This window comes from Gossypium arboreum, chromosome 2, assembly GCF_025698485.1.
Source record: "Gossypium arboreum isolate Shixiya-1 chromosome 2, ASM2569848v2, whole genome shotgun sequence".
Taxonomy (NCBI): domain Eukaryota; kingdom Viridiplantae; phylum Streptophyta; class Magnoliopsida; order Malvales; family Malvaceae; genus Gossypium; species Gossypium arboreum.
The window spans coordinates 69,742,832-69,762,522 of NC_069071.1; the positions used below are offsets into that span (position 1 = coordinate 69,742,832).

The window sequence follows — 19,691 nt, forward strand, 5'->3', positions numbered from 1 at the left end:
TGTCCATAAGATCGTTAAGGCAAGAAAAGGAAGCATGTTATTGGCATTAGCAATGGTAATTCTGTAAATTCATTGTGTTTCTTTCTTCCTTCCATGTATGCTTAAATGATTAATCGGTGTTTTCTGTTCTTTCTTGTCAATTTTATCCTTTTGTTGTACTCATAGGAGGAGTGCTCATTTGGTAATTTGAGTTTGTCCTCTTTTCTTATAACAACGTTCACCTTCTTTCTTTTATTTAGCACACAAATATGGTCAAGCTATTGACTTGTACACGCAGACGATAGAGCTAAATAGTCAGAATGCAGTGTACTGGGCCAATCGCTCACTTGCTCACACCAAATTGGAAGAGTATGGTAGTGCCATACAGGATGCTACTAAGGCAATTGAAGTGGATCCTAAATATTCAAAGGCATGCTTTATCTACTGAAGTGATTCAGCCTTTTATGCAATATATATTTTTGTTCTTGTTCTGATGGTTCTCTAACTTACAGGGTTATTACAGAATGCAGCCTTTTATTATATATTAGTAGTAAATATAATAAAATTTAAAGTGCAGAAAGTAGTATTTGAGTTAATGAATCCTAAAAATTGAAATAATGGATTGAATATAGAAATTAGATTATCATTTTATTAAGTATTTATTTGACAGAAAAGAAACAAAATCAGGTCATAACAAGCTATATAAATTAATTGTGGCCTTTTTTGGTACTCTTTTATATACTTTGATTAAGTTCTTTTTTGTATAAAGTTTGGTCTTTTAAAAATCTTTCCTGTCTCAAACTCAACAGGTAGTCGATAAGCACTAAAAGTAATTTTTCACAGTTTTCTTCTTCCATTTCAGGTATGTTAAGCTTCTCTTTTACCCTTTTTTTTATTTTCTGTAATCTTTTGCTACTTTGGGTCTCCTGTAATATAAATTTCTTTCTTTTATTTCTTTTTTTTGCAGCATTTTCAACAGCTACGTACCATGGTTTTGAGTTCATATTTCTAATGGCAAACTGATGTGCCAATGAATGAAAGAAAAACAATTGAAGTTGAGAGTGTGACTCAGCTTGCTGCTGCAGATGGTCTTGAATGCTACTCGAATGTATTTGAGTTGCCTTATACTTTTCCTGCTTCTTACCTTGACCCTCAAAACTACACTTCATTATTTCCATTATATTCCATTCCACCTGAAGTCATCCCATATGAAACTTTCACGATCCATTGGTGATATAACAAGAACCACCTAGCCTTTCACCTCTTCTTAACTACTAGTTTATTGCTTTTATGGTCGTTGTTTGTGTAATTGCTTATATGTAATTTCCATATTCTTTTGTGATTTAAAATTGGATCCTGTTCAGGCTCTTTCATAAGTTGCTACTAGAGAATTTCATGCTTGTTTCTTCTGTTTTGGATGACATGTGTTACCGGGTAGTCCTCATGCATGAATTGAACTTTGGCTTGTGCTTTCTGGTATCTGAAACTCAACTGTGTATATATTTTTCTCAATAGTACTGAATTCTTAGAGTTTCTGTGGGGCTCTGTCGTTGCTGCTGGTAAGCGAAGTAACTGTTTACTATCCATAGAACTGACCATTATTTTTAGAAGCAACACCGAAGACTATTTTGGACCTGATGGATTTAGATGGACTCAATCTTTATCATGTTAAGAGTCATTTACAAGTGAGTGTTTATATTTAACTTATGCGTTTCCATTTTAGCCCTTAAAACCAACCTTCCTTATGAGGGTTTATCATTTATTCCCCTAATGTTACTAAATTCCAGAAATTTAGACTAGGGAAATTTTGGGTGAAGGATTGGCAGGACACATCCAAAAATGGCAGGTCTTGTTATATCTACCTGCTTTCATTCTTAATGTTATATTAAACATGCGAATTGATTCATAAAATAATCACAAAGATATTTAAAAGATTGAAATATATAAGAGAAGTTACTGTGAGAAACTAGGAAGTCAAATTTTTCTTTTCTTATCGTTGTATGGTTATGAGTTTAATATATGTTGCAAGCTTACTAATCTTTTATTTGTAAATAAAGATCAGTGAATTCATGAATAGATTAACAACATATGACATTTTTTCCTATATGCTGACACTCAAAACTCTTTTGACATTTTTTCAAACCAGTACTCTCCAAGCTTCACCATTGATTCATGCTTGTTCATGAGTAATTGAGTATATAAACTTTCTTTAATTTACGACTTTTTCGTTCAAGTCTAATTTTCATTGTATATAAACATTATTTATATCTGCTTTATTTTATATACTGGTCCTGTTCCATGGTCATCCTCTTTATTCATTATAGGTTCCTTACAATCTCATTTAAATATTTTGATTTGCTTGTTTGATTTTTGTTATAATTTAGATTGATTTGAATAAAAAAATTTGGAAACCAAAATATTTTGGTTTGATGTGATTATTCCTTAAAACCAATCCAATCCAATCCATACTCATCCTTAGACTTAGCTGAAATCGTAGCTTAATTTTATTAGGTGAATTGTTTCTTTATTTTTTTTATTAATCATTCATGATTACATTTATCTCTTTAGGAATTACTTGAGTTAGGGGAGAGTGTTCGAACACAAAGTCGGGGTCTCACCCAAGAACTTATTTCATTGCTACCTATTTCAAAATACAAGTGCAGCTTATTCTCAAGGAAGAAATCAAGGAAAGAGAGGTACTGCTTATGCTTCATCTTTGCCTCGTTAAAATGTGATTTACTTTTATCAACTGTTGCTTTTTGGTCTTCCACATATTTTAAATTGAAATACTCAACAACCCTTGTTTATCTTGGCATAAGTTTTATATGTTAATTTTTTCCCTTATTCCACTATTTTAAAAGATTGGATATGTACTTGGCTGTAATGGAGTTCCTCGAACTTCCAAACCAGTAACATTTTTGAATTTGTGACCATTAACTCCATAGTAGAGCCATTAATTTCATTTACGTATCCTCATGTGTCCTATACTTGCATGTTGAAGTGCTTTTGCATTTGGAATTTTCTTTCTTAATTAGTTTTCTTTAAAAGGGTCTGCTTGAACGAGTTCGTGTTTTATCTTAAAATTAGAAGACATTTTCTTGATTGTTATTAATTGTTTTCTTTTACCAACTAGCCTATTTTTTGTAGGTGTCTACTGCTGGTGGTATGATTATCTCTAGTGATGGTGTTTGGGATGTAGTTGTCTAATTTTGCCCAGTAGAATTAAGCTAATTTTATGCTTCATTCTAACTATCATTTTTTTTCTTTATGGATTTTCACTAGCGTTGATGATGCAAATTAATCATTATTCATTCCAATATATTTGAAGAAAGGAACATTTGCTCAGATAAAATATAGTATATATTCTCTGCTCCTATTTAATTTATCATCAATTTGCCTTCTCAACATCGTTATTTTACCGAATCCCCCTGATTGAATCATACCATTGAAACATGCGAGCTATAATTTACTATGTAAGCTGATGGAGTTACCATAATATAGCTCTTTTATGTTTTGACTGGTGGCAAATGGAACAGAAAAACTAACTACACTAGATTACGGTCCAAGAACAATTTGCGAAGGCACATAATGGTAGCTCCTACCTCTGCAAATGCATTTGGGAGGCATTGCGAGAGCGAATAAGAATGATATTGATCAACATGCGATTGACACCGTATATGCTCTGAATCCGAATTCGGTGTGAGTTTGAGATATTTTATGTGCAAAAAGTATTTGAGTGCCTTATGTTTGTATGTTAGTTAAGCAGTTATAGATAGAACCTGCAGAGGATCAACTAATTAGTTGGTCAAAACTACACCTAGTTTTGTAATAGTCTACTTGCATATTTGCATATATTTAATAATAATCTCGTGTCAACTAATTATTCTATTTTTATTTAATTGTTTTGTTTTCAACCTTTTATTTTTATTTGAGTTGAAAGAAGAAAAAAGCGAATTGTAATTTTGACTTAGAAAATAGAATATTCATTAGCGACTTAATCAATTTAAATAATCAATGTTGATATTTCACATGGGAATCGATATTCAAATCTTATATTTTACATGGTTATGATTTAAGTCCTTATTTCATTTAAGTAATTTCATTATAATACCTTATTTTATTGATATCTTTATATTTAATCTCATTTTTATTATTTATTTTAGTTTTGATTCAAAATTTTTATTTTATTTTAATATTTAAGATAACTTGAGTTTCAACTTTTGGATTTTAATTGTGTTATTAATTTATTATTTTAAATTTTAAATTTAAATTCTTTAATTTTTGTATGTATTTTTAAAGTTAAAATTTTAATAGAAAATTTAATTTGATAATGAATTTTAATAGAAACTTTTATATTTATATCATGGATATTATTCTTCTCAATATTTTGATAATGAATTTTAAACTTTTATATTTTTCATTACCTTTATAATATTTTATAATATTTTATTATTTTTTAAATTTTATGACTTTTAGCGGCGTTTGTGTGAAAAGCGCTGCTAAATGTCATGACCTTTAGCGGCGTTTGTGGGAAAAGCGCCGCTACAGGTCATGACCTTTGGAGGCGTTTGTGGGAAAGCGCCGCTAAATGTCATGACCTTTAGCGGCGTCTGTGGGAAAAACGCCGCTAAATGTCATGACCTTTAGCGGCGTTGTTTTAAATAAACGCTGCAAAATTTAGCGGCATTATCTATAGAGCCGTTTTTTGCGGCGCTTGTAAAAACGCCGCAAATTGTTTTAGCGGTGCTTAAAAGCGCCGCTAAAGACCTTAAAAAACGCCGCTAAAAGTCAATTTTGCTGCAGTGCTTGGGTTAGATTCAGTGTTACTCGGCAGACTACCTTGTGGTTGTTCGGATATCAACTTGGCGAGCTGTCCAATCTAAGTTTCGAGCCCCTGGATTGATGCTTGTTAATTTTTGAGTGCCGTCTTGGTATTCTAAAAATGTGTTTTTGATATCGAGATGAATTTGGTTAGCATCTCCTCAAGGTTCGGCTTTTTCTACTGCTGGTACGGTGGTTTCTGAAAGCCTGGAGGGGGTGGTGGTCTCTGATTTCCTTGGCCTCCCCATGAAAAATTTGGGAGGTTCCTCCAACCTGCATTGTAAGTATTATTATAAGGATTGTTTTGAGATCGAGGATTCTTACCCATGTAATTTAACTGCTCGTTCTCCATGTTGTGGCCATAAAGTGGTTATTCTGAACTGCTTGATCCACCTCCACTTGCTTTGCACTGCATTACTGGGTGAACCTGTGAAGAACTAAGAAAACCATCAATTTTCTTATTCAAGAGTTCTACCTGATTAGAGAGCTTGGTGACCGAATCGACGTTATAAACGCCGGCTATTTTTATTGGTTTTGTCCTCATGACTTGGCACTGATAGTTATTCAGTGACATCTCTTCTATAAATTCATAGGCATCTTCAGGTGTCCTATTATTTATGGTTCTGCCAACAGCTGCGTCAACCATTTGTCAAGTCGAAGGATTTAGGCCATTATGAAATGTTTGAACCTGTAGCCAAAGTGGTAACCCATGGTGAGGGCATCTTCTCAAGAGGTCCTTGTATCTCTCCCATGCATCGTAAAGTGTTTCTAAATCCATCTGCACAAAAGAAGAGATATCATTACGTAATTTAGCCTTTTTAGCCGGCAAAATATATTTTAATAAAAACTTGTCGGTCATTTGTTCCCAAGTAGTGATTGACCCTCGTGGTAACGAATTCAACCACTGTTTAGCTTTGTTTCTAAATGAAAAAGGGAATAACTGAAGGCAAATGGCATCATAAGAAACGCCATTAATTTTAAATGTATCACATAGTTCCAAAAAGTTTGCCAAGTGAGCATTGGGATCTTCATCCTGCAAACCATCAAACTGAACAAATTGCTGTATCATTTGAATTGTGTTAGGTTTCAGTTCAAAAGTATTTGCAGCTACAGCAGGTCTAACTATGCTCGATTTAGTTCCTGTTAAAGAAGGTTTAGCATAATCATACATAGTGCGTGGAGCAGGATTCTGATTAATAGCAATCGCAGGAGGTAGCGAATTTTCTTGGTTTTCAGCCATCTCCTCGGTTGTGGTTGAAGTATCGTCCTCTTCCTCTTCCTCTGTGTATTGTAAACTTCGCCTTATTTCTCTTTGATTTTTGCGAACTGTGCGATCGATCTCACTATCGAACAGTAATGGTCCTGATGGGTTTCTTCTGGTCTTAAACTAGAAAAACCTGTCAGAAAAAAATAAATGAAGAATTAGAAAAGAAAATAAAAATTTAAATTGCAATAAAAGTAAAATGGCTAAAGTAATAAAAATCGAGTGTTCCTAATATCCTAGTTCCCCGGCAATGCGCCAAAAACTTGATACGTGATATTCGTGACAGGTTTTAAAGATTTATAAATGAATCGCTCTTGAGACTAACTTATTATCACGATTAAGGCAAGTGTACCTATCAAACAGTAGTATAGTTCAGTAAGACCGGATTGTCGAACCCAAAGGAACCACGAGTACTAGTATTTACTTCCTTTTTATTATCTAGCCTAAAAATTAAGAGGTTTGGTTATCTAAACTAATTACTAAACTAAGAATGCACAGAAAGAAAATTTGGGGAAATACTTTTGGGAAAATTCGGTTGATTAAGACAATACCTAAGGAAAAATCCACCTAGACTTCACTTGTTATTTGACTTTGAATCAGACGATTTATTCATTTGACTTGATTTGTAGAAATCCCTAAGTTATATTATTATCTCTCTCGAGACTAATAACGTCTAACCCTAGGTTAAATAATTGAATTCTCTTTCTAATTAACACCCTAGAATTGCTTTAACTCAATCTATGGATTTCCTTATTAGGTTTCACCCTAATCTGGCAAAATCTTATCACATTATCTATAGGCGTGCAATTGATCGCAGTGATTCGTAACAAGTAATAAATTTTTATAATGAAGATCAAACCTAGACTAACGATTATCACAACGAAAAGGCAAGCGCACCTATCGAACAATAGTATAGTAATGGCAAGACCGGGATGTCGTACCCAAAGGAACCAAAAGTACTAGTAATAACTATCTTTTTATTATCTAGCCTAAGAATAAAAGGGTTTATTTATTAAACTAATTATCTAAACTAATTAACTAATTTAATCAAAGCAAAGAGAAAGTTTGGAGAAAGACTTGAAGAAAAGCAATTAATAAAGATGACACACAAGAGGAATCCACCTAGATTTCACTTGTTCCCTGACTCTGAACCAGAAGATTTATTCACTTAACTTGATCCGTGAGACTCCCTAACCTTTGTTATTATCCCTATTCAAGACTAATAACGTCTAACTCATACATTGAATAACCAAGACTTTTCTCTAATTAACACTCTAGGGTTTCATTAGCTCAATCTATGGACTCCCATATTAGGTTTCGACCTAATCTGGCAAAATCTCGAAACCCTATTTCTAGGCACCCGATCAACTCTGCTTAATTATGCCAAATCTACTCTTAGGCAGGGCCTATTCCTCCTCTACATAAGCACATCAAATCATGAATTAATATCCGGAATATTAACTCAAGCATTAAGAACACATAATTAAGAACAAATTAAGTATTTATCATATAGTTCAGATAATAATAACAGGATCCATCATAGGTTTTATCCCCCTTAGGTATCTAAGGGGTTTAGGTCATAATAAAATAAGAGTACATCTCAAAAGTATAAAAATAGCAAAACATAAAGAAAACTCTAAAACCCCTGAAGGAATTCTAAGAGAGATCTTCAGTCTTGGAGTAACTCTGGCTTTTGAGATAGATCGTCTAGCTTCCTTCAAGTAATTCTCGGCGTGTGGTTCTGTGTTCCAAAAAGTTCTGGAGAGAGAGCCCCCTTCTAGGTCATACTTAGGGTGTTTATATAGGCTTTTGATTGGCTTTCTTGCCCCCTAAGTATCCTTTTTTCGTGTAAAATACAACTCCTTGAATAAGGGACACGCCCGTGTGCCACAGCCGTGTAACATGGTTGCCATGCTGTGTTCGTTCCATTAAATTGCCACGATCGTGTGGGCTCAATGGCCAGGCCGTGTGAGTCGTGTAAACCTTGGTCGACACCCTCGAAAGGCACGGGCATGTGAGCTGCCTGTGTGGCAAGGCTTAGGCCGTGTGGTCTTCTCGATTTTGTCCATTTTTTCCCTTTTTAGCTCGTCTTTGGCTCCTTTTGACCCTTGGTGCTCTCCTGAGTACAAAACATGAAATAACCGGATTAAGAGCACCAAAATCCACAAATGTAATAGTAAACATCCATCAATATGCTAAGTATTTGGGGTAAAAACATGTATAATTTGGCGTTTATCAAATAGCCCCACACTTAAGCATTTGCTTATCCTCAAGCAAAATTTTCACTTACTGCTAGAATTCATTCTTTTCAATCACATAATTATTACTGATAATGTTACAAATTATTCCACAGAAATTTATACAGTGAGGAATTAACTATAGGGGCATTAAAAGCCTCAAACAATCTAAATCGGATATCTCGATAATAAAATTATAGGTGAGCTCCTTCCATTAAGTAATTAACTTTAGTCCTAAATACACAAGAGATAACATCCTCACTAAAGATTCACTCAAATCACTCAAAGTGTTTAAGGGTCAAGATTAAGAACTCGATTCTCTAACATGAAAAGTTATTACTATAGGCTTGCATGAAAATCAAATCTCCACCACTTGTAAATGATATGATACACTAATCAAAAGGTCTTTGTATGGTTGTAATGGAGTTTAGGTTATAGGTATGGATACAGGTTGAAGAACAGGGGTTAGAATCGAGATAATTTCAATATGTTATCCCACTATCAAAAACTTAATCACTGAATCACAAACAAATAGCTAGAACTATTTTACATGAGTTCATGACAACTTTAGCTTGCTGAGAATTACACAAACAAATTTTTTTTAAGAACAAATTAAGTTAATACAATACAGAAATTATACTTCATGATTCAGTAACAAAAAATGGTGAACATAGTGAGGTAACGATATTAAATTCAATCTCGATAAAAAAGGTCAAATTAAGTCAGAGGATTTTAACAATAATGGGTTAATGGGTTAATGACGAGGGTTAATCAATGAAAAAGGGTTAGTAGGCTTAACGGGGGTTCACTAAGGGTTTAATTATGTGGGAAGGATTTTTATGGAGTAAGTGGGTTAAATCCTATGTGCCTTTATCATCTCAGTATATCAAATCATACGTGTGATCTTGACATGTATAATCGAAGCAAGTTCTAGAATAACAGTTTAATGTTGACACACTCAAACCACAAAAGAAGTGAGAAGAAAGAAAGATATATGCTCAAAGGGCTCAAAAGGCCCAAAAATCTCACCAAAAATTTGGGTTTTTGATGTCATTCCTGTATACTTAAGATTTCAAGATAATACCTCAATTCAGGAAAATAACCTAAAAATTTTAGTTCTCAAATTATCAACTTATCATGCTTGATTCTCTAATGTCCTATAATCAAATAATCATGCATAATTCCCTTGGTCTAATTCATGACTTATCAATAATAATTATAGATCAATCAGGATTCATTCGATCTGGATTATAAGAACATCACTTAAACACAAGACCAAATTCAGGGATTTGAGAATAATGCAAAAAGTTAGGTTTCATGTTCACCCCCCATACTTAAGATGTACATTGCCCTCAAGTACAAAGATAGACTATTCAATATAAAGAAAATCATAAGAGGGAAAGAGGTGAAACTCCCTATTAGAAGGATGCGGAGCTTGATTCTGAGGATGGAGTGTTTGGAGAAAATGGCAGCGGCCACTGTTCTTGGCTAGATGAAGAAATTGGGTTGTTGAACATGGCACTCGTTAGGTATTGTTCCCTATTTGTTTCCTCATTCCGTAAAATATTACTAGCAACTTTGCTTGGAAGTCTGTAGAATCATGAAGAGCTTATTAAAAGTTGGTGTGGAAGAGAGCGTAGTGGAATTACTTGTTAGAAAGACCAGAAAATGGGAAAAAATAAAATGTACTAATATAGATATGTCTTTATAATGAAAAATAAACATAAAACAAAAATAAAAAAAAATAAAAAATAAGAGGATTCAATGATCCTCGTCGGTAGGGTCCTCAGGTGGTGGTGCTGGAGTGTCGATGTGGAAATACTGGCACAATTACTGCATCATGGCCTGTATGTCGTCTATCTGTCAGTCCCACCGCCAATCTCACTCGTGAATCATTTCGAACTATGTAGTGCAATATTGCTCGAAGTAAGCGAGTCGGTCGAAAAGGTGCACCAATGAAGCAGGCTCATGAACTGCTTGTTCCCTAGATGGCGCAGTGGAAGGCTCCTCATGTTGTGGGGGAACATCATCAGGGATGTCCTCAAGATCCTCCTCGTCAATGGCATGAGGGAGACGGCACTGAGGAGGATCGATCCCACGTCGGTGTTCGATCATCCTCATGTGTAACATAGTTGTGATACCCTGTGGGGACATCTGACCGATCAGTGTAAGTGCAGATGACTGGGCCACGGTGTCGAGGAGGACGAAGTGTCTGGCAAGGCGCGTCACGTAGGGGTCGATGGAGATCACTCCCTTCCGATGCCGTTCGGTCTAATGGCGAATGACGAAAGTAATGAAGTATGCCAAATCAGTCACGTGTGCATTTGCCATGCACCATAAATAGTAGGCGTCATGGGTGTTGATGACGCCAGTGCTTTCTCTCCTTCCGGTCAATGTGTAAGCCAATATGGCATGGAGATAACGGAGGGAAGGGGGAGTGCTGAGGCCTTCGAGCACCTTCCAGCACAAGGAGGGGGAGATGTGGATATTGCGTGGGAGTGCATTCATGTCCTCCTCCTCCATAAACTCATCGGTGTAAAGTCCTACAGCAACTCCAAACTCTGGGACACTCATCGCACGAACTAGACCGCCTAATCGAAAGTGAATAGTGCCTGGGTCGTCATTGTTCGTCATCACCACCTATAAATGAAAAGTAAAGCATAATTCTAAGGTTAGCTCTAAATAAGTGGGCTCGGTAATAGCGAAGATTCGTTCCCATGGGTCTGTAGACAAGAGGGCACGGATGGAATCAGCGAGTTGGACTTGCTCTACGGTAGCCCAATCGATGTAATGACCTGTGGTGATGGGTCGTGTGCGTAGTATTTGAAATAGCTCCTCCTGCAAAGCTTGTGGAAATTTAAGGAACGAGTGCCGAACTTCGGCTGTAGCTCGTACCAATGAAGAACCCAGTCCCCTACGTCTTTTTGAGGATGGGACCGCGACCTTCTTGCCACTTGATGATGACATAATATACCTGAAAATACATGAGCATTGATAGAATCCAAGATACATCAATAGTTATGCAATTGGCCTAAAACTAGTATATGCTATTTAGTGTTTTAAATAAGCCAAATATAGAAAATTCTAAAGCAAATTCTTAACTTGTCTAAAACATATTTGTAATAGTAACAATATCTATGTAAAACATGAAAAATACTAATGTAACAACACAAATTGCAAAGACAAGGTTAAGAAAGTGAACCAATGGCTGTTGTAGGGCGGTGCACGGGCATGTGACGCGGAGAGGAAACCGTGTGGTGGGAAATGAAGGGTATAGGGAGGGGAAAATGGGGATTAATGCAAGTGGAGTGACTTTGAGGTTGGTTTGGGGGTTAGGGAAGTGAGAATCTAGGGAATGGTGGCTAGAATAGAGACTAGGGGTTGGGGGAGGGTGGATTTCGGCAAGGGTTTTGAAAGGAGGAAGAAGATGAACAGTGGTTTGTTTATATAGGGGTGGGGCACACGGCCTAGGGCCACGCCTGTGTGCTGTGAGGGTAGCCTGTGTTTTTTATATTTTTTCAAATGTGGTTGTGCCCGGCTACTATCACACGCCTATGTGTCTTGGGCGTGTGTGGCACTGGGCCATGTCGCACGGCCGTGCCTAGCGTTGTTCGCTTCTCCTACACCATTGTGTTATAGTACCATACCCGTGTATTATTGTACACGGCTGAATGGCATGGGCGTGTCGCACGCCCGTGTCAAAGAAATAGAATCGAGCCTTATCCCTAGCACGCCCATGGTTTTCTATCCCACGCCCGTGTTATTCCTATCAAGTTCACCCACGGCCATGTCGCACGGTCGTGGGGATTTATCACACCCCGTGTTTTGGGAAAATCATGTCCTGCTTCAACACGACCGTCTCGTACAGCCGTGTCTCTTCCCTTGTTTGGCCACAGCTTCAGGCATGCCCGTGTGCCTGGCCGTATGTGCTAAAAAAATTTGAAATTCAAAGATAAAGTTAATGATTTGAAGTGTTAGAAATTAATTAAAAATAAAGAAATCAAAATATGTTAGTACTTGGGTTGCCTCCTAAGAAGCACTTATTTATAGTCTAAGCTCGACTTACCTCTCCGTTGATTTATCATGGTGGGTTGAGGAGTTCATACTCCTCGTTCCTGCTATCAATCTTAAAACAAGGTTTTAATCGGGTGTTGTTTACCTTAAAAGTGCCAAACTTGGGATGACTCACCTCCACCGGACCGAATGGAAAAATACTGAGTACCGTAAGAGGGATTTCCTCATTCTGTGTGGTAGTGACAATGTGAGGATCAACGGCATCTAGTAAGACTTTATTGCCTACCCTAAGTTGATTAGGAGAGGTATCAGGCTTGTTTTGGTGTAGTTTCGGTTTATCATGTGTTCTCAGTTTGTGTTCTCGCCATTCATATAGCTCCTCTATCCATAGACTTCGTTCTTTATGGACGTCTTTGTTCTTTTCATGATAGTAGCGCACTGTCTCTGTTGTCTTGGTTTGAGAAGGTTCCTGCAAGGACGATTGAATATTAGTTTTATCATCGACAGGTTTTATAGCATTATCCTGAGTCTTAGGGGTTTTGACTGAGTCGCGTGCTTGGAGTGTTACTGCGTCGTCACCTGCATGACGTGTTAGCTCCCCTGTGCCTACATTAATAATGGTTCTGGCAGTTGCTAAAAAGGGTTGTCCTAAAATTAAAGGTACCTCATTATCCTCATCCATATCTAAGACGACAAAGTCTACTGGGTAAATAAATTTATCAATTTTAACGAGAACATCTTCAATAACACCCTTAGGAAATCGAACTGTTTTGTCAGCCAATTGTATGCTCATCCTAGTCTGTTTGGGTTTACTGACACCTAGTCGTTTAAACATTTTATATGGCATAACATTTATACTTCCCCTAGATCAGCTAAAGCATTATTCACAGATAAACTACCAATTAAGCAAGGAATTGTAAAACTCCCTGGATCTTTCAATTTGTTAGGTAGCTTATTCTTCAGAATAGCTGAGCAGACTGCATTGAGTTCCACATGCGATGTAGCATCTAATTTCCTTTTATTAGCCAGAAGTTCCTTTAAGAATTTTACTGAGTTGGGCATCTGTGAAAGAACTTTAATAAAGGGTAAGTTAATATGTAATTTCTTTAAGAGTTTGACAAACTTACCGAATTGTTCTTCTGTTCTATCTTTCATCATCGTTTTAGAATATGGCATACGAGGTTCATAATTCGTACTTACCTGTTTAGGATCATCATCGTTTACCTCTTGTCGACCTTTGTTCATCGTGTTGTCTTGCTGTAATTCTGGCTCAGGTGCAATGAATCCTTCCTTATCTTGGGCACTCATTGCATTGAGGTGTTCCTTCAGATTAGGTTCCATATTACTTGGTAAGCTACCTTGTGGTCACTCAGAGATTAGTTTAGATAGCTGGCCTATCTGAGTTTCGAGTCCTTGGATCAATGCTTGTTGATTCTTAAGTGCAGTCTCGGTATTTTGGAAGTGTGTTTCTGACATCGCGATGAATTTTGAAAGCATCTCTTCAAGGTTCTTCTTCTTCTTTTGTTGATAAGGTGGCTGTTGAAAACCCTGAGGATTTTGTGGCTTTGGATTCGCTTGACCTCCCCAGGAAAAATTTGGGTGGTTCCTCCAACCTGCATTATAAGTATTACTGTATGGGTTATTTTGTGATCGAAAGTTATTGTTACCCATATAGTTGACTTGTTCTTCTGCAGTTGTAGGATTGAAGGATTGGTATTCTGTATGCACACTTCCTCCACTTGAGTGACACCTCATTACTGGATGTACCTGCGTAGAACCAAGAAAACTATCAATCTTTTTATTGAGAAGTTCTACTTGATTAGAGAGTGTGGTGACTGAATCGATGTTAGAAATGCCAGCTGTTTTCGTCGGCTTTATCCTCATAACTTGCCACTGATAGTTATTCAGTGACATCTCCTCTATAAATTCATATGCATCTTTCTATGTTTTATTGTTGATGGTTCCGCCAGCAGCTGCGTCAATCATTTGTCTTGTCGAGGGATTCACACCATTGCAGAACGTTTGAACTTGCAGCCATAAAGGTAATCCATGGTGAGGGCACCTTCTCAATAGATCCTTGTATCTCTCCCATGCATCGTAAAGTGTTTCTAAGTCCATCTGCACAAAAAGAAGAGATATCATTGCGTAATTTAGCCATTTTAGCCGGCGGAAAATATTTTAGTAAAAATTTCTCAGTCATTTGTTCTCAAGTAGTGATAGACCCTCGTGGTAATGAGTTTAACCACTGTTTAGCTTTGTTCCTCAGTGAGAAGGGAAATAACCGAAGATGGATGGCATCATCAGAAACACCATTGATTTTGAATGTATCGCAAAATTCCAGGAAATTTGCTAAGTGAGTGTTGGGATCTTCATCCTGCAAACCATCAAACTGAACAAACTACTGTATCATCTGAATAGTGTTAGGTTTTAATTCAAAATTATTCGCAGCAATAGCAGGTCTAACTATACTTGATTCAGTTCTTGTTAAAGAGGGTTTAGCATAGTCATACATAGTACGTGGAGCAGGATTTTCATTAGCTACAATTGCAAGAGGCAGCTGATTGTCTTGGTTTTCAGCCATCTTGTCGGTTGGAGGTTGAGTATTGTCTTCTTGTTCATTTTTTGTGTATCATAAACTACGCCTTATTTCTCTTTGATTTTTATGAACTGTTCGATCGATTTCTTTGTCAAAAAGTAAGGGTCCTGACGGATTTTTTCTAGTCATAAACTATAAAAACCTGTTAAGAGAAAGAAAAAGTAAATTAGTAAATAATAATAATAATTAAATTAAATTAAATTGCAAGAAAAATAAATGGCTAAAGTAATAAAAATATAGTGTTCCTAATATTTCAGTTCCCCAGCAACGGCGCCAAAAAGTTGATCGCAGTTATTCGTAACAAGTAATAAATTTTTATAATGAAGATCAAACCTAGACTAACTATTATCACGACGAAAAGGCAAGCGCACCTATCGAACAATAGTATAGTAATGGCAAGACTGGGATGCCGTACCCAAGGGAACCAAAAGTACTAGTAATAACTATCTTTTTATTATCTAGCCAAATAATAAAAGGGTTTGTTTATTAAACTAATTATCTAAACTAATTAACTAATTTTATCAAAGCAAAGAGAAATTTTGGAAAAAGACTTGAAGAAAAGTAATTGATAAAGACGACACCCAAGGAGCAATCCATCTAGATTTCACTTGTGACCTGACTCTGAACCGGATGATTTATTCACTTGACTTGATCCCTGAGACTCCATAACCTAAATTATTATCCCTATTCAAGACTAATAATGTCTAACCCCTAGATTGAATAACTGAGACTTTTCTCTAATTAACACTCTAGGGTTGCATTAGCTAGATCTATGGACTCCCATATTAGGTGTCACCCTAATCCAGCAAAATCTCGAAACCCTATTTCTAGGCACTCGATCAACTCCGCTTAATTATGCCAAATCTACTCTTAGGTAGGGTCTATTCCTCCTCTGCATAAGCACATCAAATCATGAATTAATACCCAGAATATTAACTCAAGCATTAAGAACACATAATTAAGAACAAATCAAGTGTTTATCATACAGATCAGATAATAGTAATAGGATCCATCATAGGTTTTATCCCCCTTAGGTATCTAAGAGGTTTAGTTCATAATAAAATAAGAGTACATCTCAAAAGTATAAAAATAGCAAAACATAAAGAAAACTCTAAAACCCCTGAAGGAATTCTGAGAGAGATCTTCAGCCTTGGAGTAACTCTGGCTTTTGAGATGGATCGTCTGGCTTCCTTTAAGTAATTCTCGGCGTGTGGTTCTGTGTTACAGAAAAGTTCTGGAGAGAGAGCCCCCTTCTAGGTCATACTTAGGGTGTTTATATAGGCTTTTGATTGGCTTTCTTGCCCCCTAAGTATCATTTTTCCGTGTAAAATAGAACTCCTTAAAAAAGGGACACGCCCGTGTGCCATGGCTGTGTGACGTGGTTGCCAGGCCGTGTTCGATCCGTTAAATTGCCACGGCTGTGTGGGCTCAATGGCCAGGCCGTGTGAGTCGTGTAAACCTTTGTCGACACATTCGAAAGGCACAGATGTGTGAGCTACCCGTGTGGCAAGGCTTAGGCTGTGTGGTCTTCTCAATTTGGTCCATTTTGTCCCTTTTCAGCTCATTTTTGGCTCCTTTTGACCCTTGGTGTTCTCCTGAGTACAAAACATGAAATAACTGGATTAAGAGCACCAAAATCCACAAATCTAATAGTAAACATCCATAAATATGCTAAGTATTTGGGGTAAAAACATGTATAATTTGGCATTTGTCAGCAATTAACTCCGCTTAATTATGACAAATTTAATCTTAGACAGGGTTTATTCCTCCTCTGAATAAGAGCTTAACTTGAATCAATATCCTGGAATATCAAAACAAGAATTAAGAACACATAATCAAGAACAAGTCAAATATTTATCATACAATTCATATAATAATAACAAGATCCGTCTTAGGTTTCATTCCCCTTAGGTATTTAGGGGGTTTAGTTCATACATATGAAAGAAAACATCTCAAAAGTATAAAGATAACAAAACATAAGAAAACCCAAAATTCCTGAAGGAACTTGAAGGGAGATTTTCAGTCTTGATGATGAATCTGGCTTCTGAAATGGATCAATCGGCTTTCCTTGAGTAATTCCTTGCTTCCTACTCTGCGTTCTCCTCTTAAGTGACTCCTCAGGTGTTTAAATAGGCTTTTGGATGCCTAAGAGCCCTAAAATTTGGCCTTTTCTGAATAGGACTATACTTGGGCTCGGCAGGGACACGCCCGTGTGCGATTACTCTAGCCCATGGTCAAGGCTATTGAATAGGCACAGGCGTGTAGTCTACCTGTGTAAGTTGTGCTTCAATCCTGCCAAATGGACACGGCCGTGTGACACGCCCGTGTGAGGAAGTCCAGACCGTGTTGATTTCCTACATGGGTCCATTTTCTCCGTTTTTGGCCTGTTTCTCGCTCTTTTTACTCCTCTATGCTCTCCTAAGTATAAAACATGAAATTAAAGGATTAGAGCATCGAATTCACCAAATATAAGGAGAAACCATTCATAAATGGGCTAATCATGGGATAAAAATATGTATAAATTACGGTTTATCACATGACATTTGTATCCTACACATTCCTAAGGTTCAACCGACACTTTTAAGTATCATTTCTCCGACAATTCTTGCTTGAATCATCAAGGAATAAATTTACAAAATAAATATATAGATGCTGAAAAATAACATCATTAATTACAAATAATAAAACATTGCATTTATTTACTACAAACTTACCTCGATACAAAATACGATCAAATATTTTGATTTAGTCTTCAACCTTTTTCTTTCCTCGGTCTAACCCCGAATTTCGTTCTTCTTAATCTATAATAGAAAATTTAACTTATTTAATATTCACATTTATCAAAACAGTCCTTAACTCTAACTTTGGAAAAATTATGATTTTGCCCCTAAAATTTTGCATATTTACACTTTTGCTCCAAGGCTCGGAAATGAAACTTTATCCCTAATTGTTATGTTTTATGACATGCTGATCATTTATTTACCTACGGAAACATCAAATTCCCACCCTAACATGTACTTATGACCGTTAGGTATTTTTACCGATTATGTCGTTTAACTCGTTTTCACTTAAAATCGCTTAGCTCAAGTCGTTTAACATAATTTCAAGCTTCATATTCTACCATAAAACATCAAAACAAACACATTTCACCTATAGGTATTTTTCCAAATATGAACCCTAGGTTAAATTATTGCTAGAATAAGCTAAATCCAGTTACGGGACTTCAAAAATGTAAAGAACATTAAAAACGGAGCTTGGAATCACTTACTATGAAGTTTGGAAGCTTGACAAAACCCTAGCTATGAAGAACCCTTGAAATTTTGGCCTAATGAAGAAGATGGGCACATTTTGCCATCTTTTCCCCTTTTTTAATCTTTTAATTACCAAATGACTAAAATACCCTTTATTAAAACTTTAGTTATTTTTATTTATATATGTCTATTTTTGTCCATGAAAACCTAATGGTCTAATTACCATTTAAGAACCTCTACTTCAATTATACTCTTCAATTTAATTCTTTAGCATCTAAAACTCATATTTATCAACTTTTGTAATTAAGCCTTAGTAGGTAAATTAAGCATGCTATCTATAAAATTATCCTTCGATACTATAACACATGCATCTAATCACTCGGTAAATTATAAAAATTAATCGAAATAAACTTTTCTATCTCAGATTCATGGTTTCGCAACCACTGTTTCATTTAGGCCCTATTTTGGGATGTTACATTTCTCCCGCCTTTAAGGATTTTCGTCCTCGAAAATCTTACCTGTGAAAAGATTTGGATACTGTTTTCGCATATCCTCTTCAAGCTCCCATGTAGTCTCGTCTACCCCATTCCTATTCCATAATACTTTCATAAGTGCAATACTTTTGTTCCTTAATTGCTTGACCTCTCGAGCTAAAATCTTTACCAGTTCTTCACCATAAGTCATATCTTGCTGAATCTCAACCTCTATCTGTGAAATCACATGTAAAGGATTAGAATAGTAACGACGTAACATGGACACATGGAACACATCATGAATCTTCTCTAATTCTGGTGGCAAATCTAACCGATATCCTAATGGTCCAACTCTTTCACTTACTTCAAACGGTCCAATAAAACGTGAACTTAGTTTACCTTTCTTGCCAAATCTAAAGACTTTCTTCTACGGGGATACTTTCAAGAACACTTTGTCGCCAACTTGATACTCAATCTCTTTTCTTTTCAAGTCTGCATAAGACTTCTATCTATCTGAAGCTGCTTTCAAGCAATCTCTGATTACTTCCACTTTCTCTTCAATTTCTTCAACTAAATCAACCCCTTAAATCTGATTTTCTTTAAGCTCTGTCCAACACAAAGGTGTACAACATTTACGTCCATACAAAGATTCATAAGGTGCCATTTTCAAACTCGACTGGTAACTATTATTATAAGCAAACACTACCAACAGCAAATATTTCTCCCAACTGCCCTGAAATTCTAAGACACAACGTCTGAGCATATCCTCAAGTATCTAAACAACTCTCTCTAACTGACCATCAGTTTGAGGATGGAACTGAAACTCAACTTTGTGCCAAAAGCTTCCTGTAACTTTTTCCGAAATCGTGAAGTGTATCTCAGGTCTCTATCTGAAATAATTATAACAATACTCCATGCAGTTTGACTATCTATGAAATATACAACTCGGTCAACTTGTCAAGTGAATAATCTATACGAACTGGAATAAAATGAGCCGACTTCGTTAGCTTATCAATCACAACCCATACTGCATCTTTCTTTCTCGGTGTCAACAGC

General features: G+C 36.3%; 1 long non-coding RNA gene and 2 other non-coding genes across 4 annotated transcripts; all 3 read left to right on the forward strand.

Annotated features, from left to right (window-relative positions):
* The first annotated feature begins 776 nt into the window (after positions 1-776).
* On the forward strand, positions 777-3,325 carry LOC108466676 (uncharacterized). Of its 2 annotated transcripts, none has more exons than XR_008274107.1 (4): positions 777-841; positions 947-1,664; positions 2,548-2,675; positions 3,127-3,325. It is a non-coding gene; the product is annotated as an uncharacterized LOC108466676 (long non-coding RNA). The 2 variants fall into 2 exon arrangements; XR_008274108.1 differs by having other exon boundaries at positions 947-1,087.
* Positions 3,326-5,504: 2,179 nt separating this feature from the next.
* On the forward strand, positions 5,505-5,611 carry LOC128289748 (small nucleolar RNA R71). The gene has a single exon (XR_008279392.1). It is a non-coding gene; the product is annotated as a small nucleolar RNA R71 (small nucleolar RNA).
* Positions 5,612-14,359: 8,748 nt separating this feature from the next.
* Positions 14,360-14,466, forward strand: LOC128289451 (small nucleolar RNA R71). The gene has a single exon (XR_008279099.1). It is a non-coding gene; the product is annotated as a small nucleolar RNA R71 (small nucleolar RNA).
* Positions 14,467-19,691: the final 5,225 nt, after the last annotated feature.